An 8,611-nucleotide genomic window follows, 5' to 3' on the forward strand; every position below is an offset into this window, starting at 1 on the left:
TGGTAGTAAACATCTGTCTGGGGACGGGGAGACACTTCTTATCAACAAGGGTGCCTGAACAAAGCATATTTGTATGCCTAACCCTTAACTGTACCCCACAATATCATAATAAAAAATATTGATTATAAACAAACAAAAAAAGAAGTAATAAAAATATTTACCTTAAAAATTGAGCTGAAATAGCATCTCTTTCCACACAAAATCTTGTCTTATTTCTCCAAATTTAATCTCTTGCTTTTCAAATACAATCACCTCCAAGCATACGGTTGATGCTTTCTATGATATTTATCACAGTCTACTTTATATTTCAGTTACATGTCTATTTCTTCCTCCCATTCCTAACCACAGCGATGGTAGAATCTTTGCTTTATTTATTTTTGCTGTCTATTCAATACCTAGTGCTATTTAGGTTTCACCTAGATTCTGTTGAATTGCATTACTGTGAATGCAAAATTTTGTGAATAAAGAACTTGGGATTTTCAAAAGAAAGAGAGAGAGAGAGAGAGGGAGGGAGGGAGGGAGGGAGGAAGGAAGGAAGGAAGGAAGGAAGGAAGGAAGGAAGGAAGGAAGGAAGGAAGGAAGGAAGGAAGGAAGGAAGGAAAAGAAGCCAGGCTCGGTGGCTCAGCCTGTAATCCCGTGCCTTTGGGAGGCTGAGGATGGGTGGATTGCCTGAGCCCGCGGGTTCGAGACCCACCTGGGCAGCAGCACCTCATCTGTACAATAAGTAAAAAAATTAGCCGGGCGTGGTAGCGCGTGCCTATAATTCCGGCTACTCGGAAGGCTAAGGCGGAAGGATTGCCAGAGACTAGCCGGTCGAGGCTGCGGTGCCTGGGAGCGGCCACTGCACTCCAGTCTGGGTGACAGAGTGAGACTCCAACTCAAAAGAAAAGAAAAGAATATTTTCAGTCTTCTCATATTTGATTTTGGCTTAAAACTTCCTCATTTTCTTCGCAGAATTTGTCACTACTACCTTTTTGTCCTTCTCCTCCATTATTTTAAAGTTCTATAAGGATAGAGGTTATGTCTTATGTTTAGTAGAATATATCCAGTATCTTTTGTAGAGCCTGAACATGATACACCTTCCATAACTAACTGCTGGATGCATGAACAAATACCTCAAAACACACAGAAATGAGTGATTACAGCTTAGATTGCCCTTCTTAGTTGAATAGATGAAGCTGGAAGAAACCCACGACACTTGAAAGTACTCTGGGTGCTGGTTATGGTTGAAAACCACTCACAAACTAAAAGCAGAGACTCCAAGTCCACATCGGTTTTCTCCAGTTTGTGATGTCTGAATGAGGATTTGTTTGGGAAGCCAGTAACACCTGCTTTCCTATTTACTTGCTCTCTGCTTTCCTCTCCCAATGAAGCAATATAGTAAGCACCTGGCATACTGTAGGCCAAACAGACTGTCCACTATTTACTTGTTATTTGTTTTCAGCAGACATACTCCATCAGGCTCACAGTTCATGTTGTGAGTGTGGCATGTTTATATTTTAAGGATAAATAGTCTTTTAAATGTGCTACATATGCAGCTTTTAGGCTCAGTTCAGTAGCAAGAAACAGGTCAGATAAGATGAAAAGTAATTAGACAACAAATTCAGAAATTCTGTCATAAGAGTAGGCTATCAGTGAAAAGGTTGCAAGAAATTGCTCAGCAATGAAACCGCATCCCTGAGGGCCTCAGCACAGAATAAAGCAATACAGGAACCGATTATAAATAACAAGGATATGATGTGCTTAGAAATGAAATTGAGATGCAGGAGTGACAGGATGTAGTAAAACTGCCCAAGACCAAGACTGGCTCCCCAATTTTATGTGTAAATGAATGAAAGATGCAAACTGTTGCCATTTTGGAGGATGGTGGTTAGAGAAAAAAAGTTTGTTTTGGTTTTGTTTTTGTTTTTAGAAGAATAAAAGAAAGTGATTAGAAATTGCTGTGGAGCCATTACCATACTACATTCTGGGGTGGCTATGTGCTCTTTGAGCTGTGGCTGTTGGCATGTTTTCTGGCTTTGGCCCCTTTCCCTACCTTGGGGAGGTGAATCTCCTCTCTCTCTCTAATTTACTTTTTTTTTTTTTTTTTTTTTGAGTTGGAGTCTCACTCTGTCACCCAGACTGGAGTGCAGTGGCCGCTCCCGGCCACTGCAGCCTCGACCTGCTGGGCTCCGGCGATCCTTCCGCCTCAGAAATGCCGCCTTCTAATTTACTTTTTAAATAAACTATACTACATTTTCTAATAAAAAAGAAGAAATTGCTGTAGAGAGCTGAGATTCAGGGAAATAAATATATTTAAGAATGATTTCAAGGAAATATTAGTATAATAATATGCGATGTAACTCCTTTCCTTTGTCATTCTAAGGAAACTTCCAGGAAAAAAACCTACATTGTTTTTCAAAATTATTGTTTGAGTTGAATTTTCTTTCCAGATGCCATGGCATGTGGTGAGACAGGCTTTAGATATGTACCGAATTAAAAACCAAGTGTCCAGACACATTCAGATGACAGTATCACAAAGATATTTCAGTTTACCAAGTCCAAAATCAAACTTTCCTCTCTGTTCCCTAAGCTGATTGTCCTGCGGTGTTGCAGTGGAGGACACTGATGTGAGCAGATGAGCTATGCCAGAGACCGAGCATTGTCCCTCACGCCGGCTGTCTCCTCACTCACCAAACCAGATAGGTTCATACCATATATTTCATTCATTAACCAGCTTGGTTAACGCCATATATCTCTTCTGACTCCGTTCTCCTCTATCAGTCCTCACATGAGATCTGTGAAAGCTGAAGTCACTCCATCTTGGGAGTCAATTGGCCGCACTGATTTCTGACTGACTCTGGTTCTGAGAAAGCCTCTGAGATTTCCAGTTTTACACATACCCCTTCTCTGTGGAATATAATATTTGGGTCTGGGGGTAATGTCACAGAGATCTACCTAAGATCATGTATCTGTCCACAAATTCCCCGATAAAATCACCCAATAATGACCAAAAATAAATTATCAAAAACAAAAACAAAAACAAAAAAGATTGCTCAGGAATAGCAGCACTTACCATTAAAGGGGTACTCTATATTCAGATGAGCAGAAATAGGAGGTTGACAGTTTTGAGTGAACAATAGGACATTGTGTAAGAGACAAGATCAGGTCTTCTTCTTGAGACAATCAACGAGTTTAATCCTTTAAAGGTCGACAACCCACCTTAAAGGTTAGACCAGGTTGAGGAGTTATTAAAGATCTGGCTGCGTTAGCTGGCAAGCAATCATTGAAAGTTGACTTCAAAAGCTAACATGTAGAAAGAGGTAATAGGGCTATTTAAAACAAATAGGCAGAACACCTTTCTATTATGATTGGAAAAGATAGTGTGACAGATAACCAATTTAAAAAGATTCATTTACTTGTGACTTCTGCATAGTCACAGGTTGTACAGTCATCTGGTTGACTAGATTCCTCAGTAGATAAGTAGTTTTGTTTAGTTCTTTTAAGACATTTTCTAATTTAATTTTTTTGAGACAGAGTCTTGCACTGTCACTCAGGCTAGAGTATAGTGTGAGACCATAGATCATTGCAGCCTTGAACTCCTGGGTTTAAGGGACCCTTCTACCTCAGCCTCCTGAGTAACTGGAACTATAGGTGTGAGTCACCACAACGGGTTAGTTGAAAAATTGTTTCTGTAGAGACAGGATCTTGCTATGTTGCCCAGGCTATTTGCTTAGCTCTTTGAATCTACCAGTTTGTTCCCAAATACTATAGAAATAAATGTATATAATCCTTTAAATCTGTAAAGTACAAAATGCAAGTTTAAAACAAGAAATGAGACTGAGTCATAAATATACTTGTGGTGATAAGCTACCATCAAATTTATTGAGGTACAATCAAAGGCAAACTCATTATGTAGCAATTCAGTGCATTAGGGAAGTAGAGAGAGAACTTGGACCATTTATACTGGCAGTTCTATTTTGAGAATTGCTTACTTTGTTTAAATTAGCCTCAGACAATTACCTGGTAATTGATCAAAATTACTTTTTATTTGCCTGTAGATGCTCTCTTTTCTTGTTGGAGAGGCATATTAAACCACACCTATGGCATATGTATTTATTCATCAAGTTCTTATTGAGTGTCTACAACATGTTAGGCATTGTCCTTGGTGCCGGGGAGTCAGAAGGGAGCAAAATAGGGTGGAAAAAAAATTCCTCATGAAATTTGCATTCTAATGGGGAAAGCAGACTATTACAATATATATTAGAATATATTAAGAAGACTATGAAGAATAATAAGGCAGTGAAGGGAACTAGAAAGTTGGAATTTTAGTTGGGCTAGCTGGCCAGGCAAGGCTTTGCTAAGAAGATGACACGTGAGCAAAGACTTAGAGAAGGCAAGGGAGAGAAGTGTTGGATGTGGGAGGGGAGAATGATCCAGTTGAGGTGAGTGCAGAGGCCTGGAAAGGGAGCACGAGAACAGCACCAAGGTTGCAATTTGGAGTGAAGGGAGAGAGGGGAGTGTAGTTTGAGCTGTGTTGGGGGAATGGCAGGCGATCTTACCATGAAGGCCTATTAAAGACTTTGGTTGTTACTCTGAAGTGGAAAATTATTGGAAGGTTTGGAGCAGTAAAGTGATATATTCTGATTTAGATTTTTACAGGATCATGTTTTCCTCTGTTGAGAATAGACTGAAGACTAATTGGTAACTTTTGCAATAATTCAGTTAAGATGATGCTGACTCCGAGGAGACTGGTGAGTAGTGAAAGAAGTGAGAAGCAAGCAATTCTGGACAGATTTAAAAAATGGAGCCAAAAGGATTTACTGGTCCAACAAACATGGGATATAAAAAAAAGAGAGGATTATAAAATCCCTTTGATAAGTAACTGCAAGTACCTTTGGAAAAAAAAGAAAGAGAGAGGAGTCAAGGATGACTGCAAGTTTTCATTCTGAGGCAACTAAAAGCGCCAAGTTGCCTTATCTACCTATCTACCTATCTATCTATCTATCTGTCTGTCTATCTATCTATCTATCTATCTATCTACCTACCTACCTACCTACCTATCTATTGTCAGAGTCTACTCTGTTGTCCACACTGGAGGGCAGTGGCACGATGACACCCATTGCAGCCTCGACCTGCTGGGCTCAGGCAATCCTTCCTCCTTAGCCTTCCAAGTAGAAGGCTAGAGGTGTGCACCACCATGCCTAGTCAATTTTTTAAAATTGTAGCGATAAGGTCTCGCCAAATTGCCCAGGCTGGTTTCGAACTCCTTGGCTCAGGCAATCCTCTCGCCTCTGCCTCCCAAAGTACTGGGATGATAGGCGTGAGCCACCACGCCCAGCGCCAAAATGCCATTACTTTAGGTGAATAAGATTGAAGGAGAAGCAGATTTAGAGTGGGAAATCTACAAATTTCAACTTTGGATCTTTCTGTTTGAAATATCTGTAATTTCACATTCAATGAACACGTCAAGGAGGCAATAGGATATATGGGTGTAATATTCAGAAGTGATGTTTGGGCTAGAAATAGAAATGTTAAAATCATTAGCATGTAGATGATATTAAAGCTGTAGAATCAGAAGAGGTTGCTTCATCAAATATTAAAGATGTTAAAGAGAGCCGGGCTCGGTGACTCAGCTTGTAATCCCACGCCTTTGGGAGGCTGAGGTGAGTGGATTGCCTGAGCCCGGGGGTTCGAGACCAGCCTGGGCAGCGAGACCTCATCTCTACAATAAATCAAAAAATCAGCCGGACGTAGTAGTACACGCCTGTAGTTCCGGCTACTTGGAAGGCTGAGGCGGAAGGATCGCCGGAGCCCAGCAGGTCGAGGCTGCGGTGGCCGGGAGCGGCCACTGCACTCCAGTCTGGGCGACAGAGTGAGACTCCAACTAAAAAAAAAAATAAAAATAAAAATAAAAAATAAAATAAAATAAAAGATGTTAAAGAGATAAAGTCCAAAGACTGACCCTGAGCCATACGAGTGTCAGAAGATGGAAATGTCAGAAAAATGAGAAGAAGCAACTAGTGAGGTGCAAGAAGACTCAGGAGATGAAGGTGTTTCGAGAATTGATTAATCTTGGCAAATGCTGCTTAGGTGAAATAAGATAAGGACCAAGAATTGACCATTGAATTCAGCAGTATTGAGGATATGATGACCTTGACAAGAATAACTTTGGTGAAGTGGCTGGGGCAAGCTAAATGTTTATTAGTCATATAAATGGTCACCTCCAGACTGTTGTTTGGGTCACTGTTTTTCAGGTTAATATCATAACATTTGAACTATTCAAAAGCCTAACTTGTTAATCCAGCTATCCAGATGTCTCACTTTAATTATTTGCCTATAGCATAGAATAAATGATGATAGTTATGCTAGTGTCAATCCCTGTTCTAAAAGTCCTATGAGATCAGTCCTATTAACATGTACATTTTAAGTAAGAGGAGTCCTAGACTGAAAGGGGTTGTATAGCTTGCTGAGAATGTTTTGGCTTAAATGTCATGGCTGGGATTTGGATCTGCATCTGTCTGGACCCAGAGCCTTAGTTCTTTCTTCCTTTATCCCAAAGCCTTTCCTTAAAGCCCGGGAGACCCTCAAGTTATGAATGTCACACTGACTTCTGTGCTAGATGACTCTACATGGCCTTTTGAAAAACAGAGTTAGTGGAGCTTATAAGTGAATTTGTCATATATTCTAGAAACAAATTTTAAAAAAGAACACTAGACAATCCTATGGTGAGATTTCTTCTTATCTCTTTCATTTAATCAGTGTGACTCTCATGGCTATTTATACCCATTGAGAAGAAGTGAGAGGATGGAATGATTTATAGTTGTGTTCTGTCTCTAAAATAACAAATAACCCTAAAATTTAGTAAAGCCATGTTCACAGAACTTTACTTTTATTAATGACTATAATAGTTTTTAGAGCTTAAGAATCTTTAAAAGTCTTGAATCTTTGAAAGTTTTAGGTTTGAAAGTGTTTTTAAAGAATTTTAGCTAACATTTTATAATTAAGTACCTCTCTGTCATCTATCTATCTATCTATCTATCTATCTATCTATCTATCTATCTATCTATCTATCATCTATTTATCTAATCTCTCTATATATCTATCATCTCTTTAGAGAACAGATAGATATTAGAATAGAGAGATTAAGGTTCTACAAGAAAAAAAGAAGGAAGGAGGCAGGGAAGTTGAGTAGGAAGGACAGAAAGAAGGAACGAAGGAAAACAAAAGGGAAGAAAAAAGACTATAGGTTTTGAATCTTCTACTTTTTACTATTTCTGTAATATTCATAAAACAATGTAGTATAGAATATCTGAATTACATGAGGGTGGAAATTTTTGCCCATTAAAAAAATTCTCAATGCTGTAAACTGAGTGACTAAACCAGAGACTGGCATACAGAAGATTCTTCATAAATATTTGTGGAATGAATTAATGAGCAAATAATTCTGATTTTTATTAAATTTAGATCCTAATAACACAGCAATGATGTTTAAATTGTTACTTCATATAAAGTTATTAGCATCACGTCAAAATAAACCTCTCAAACATAAATTTCAGCACATATTCTTTCTGCATACTTCATGACCTATGGCATGGTTATCTTCAGACATGAGCTCCTAACTGCTATTCTTCAGTGACTCATATATAGCTCTTCACAAAGCAGACGCCAACATTTCTGCAGCTTGTCCCCTGACTCTCTCTCCTTGCCTCCCTATTCTGAAGCCAAATGGAATGTGTTTCATACCCCTATGCCTTTTCACACATTTTCCCCGGCTTCAGTCACTGATTTTGCATGCTTAAAAAACAAAATGCAATCATGCACCGAGTAACATTTTGGTCAATGACAGACCACATACATGACAGTCCCCTCAGACTATAAAAAATAATTTTTATCTTCCTTTTCTGTGGTTAGATACACAAATACCATTGTGCTACCATTGCCTGGAGTATTCAGTACAGTAACATGTGCTATAGGTTTGTGGTCTAGGAGCAACAGGAGATACTATATGGCCTAGGTGAATAGCAGGCTATGCCATCCAGATTTTAAGTCTATAATGTTCACGCAATGACAATCATCTAACAACATATTTCTCAGAATGTACTCCCATCATTAAGTGATGCATGACTGTACTTTGGTGCAAACATCACAAAACATGTACAGGATTTGTATACATTTAGAGTCACACCAGGCTGTGTGATAATTTTTGTTTCATCTGTCAGTTATAATTCAGGAAACTCAAGAGAAAAATTATAATGTGTTACCCTTATTTTTACTCTCTCCATTGTTTTTTCTTCTTGTCTGACATTTCAATAGTTCTTGTATTTTTTGTTTGTTATTTTATTTTAAAATTGTGGGGTACAAGTCAGGATTGGGTGCATAAGTGGTTTAGGTACAGGTGAAGTTTTGGGCCTGCCATTGGACCTTAATTTCTTATTCTGTTAATTGTATACTTTTATCCTGATCTTTGGTGCTTTGACATCTTGGGGCCTTGCTGACCCTGCAGGGACTGTCCCTTCCAGGGCTAGCTAATTCCCAAAGATAGCGAGCAATTCACCTTTTACATCCAGACAAAGCAATTCAGAGCCCATATCCCTGATAATAAACTTTGTCAGGCTCTCACACACTGGCT

Source organism: Carlito syrichta, unplaced genomic scaffold (genome assembly GCF_000164805.1).
Source record: "Carlito syrichta isolate Samal-C Ts95f unplaced genomic scaffold, Tarsius_syrichta-2.0.1 Scaffold309783, whole genome shotgun sequence".
NCBI lineage: Eukaryota > Metazoa > Chordata > Mammalia > Primates > Tarsiidae > Carlito > Carlito syrichta.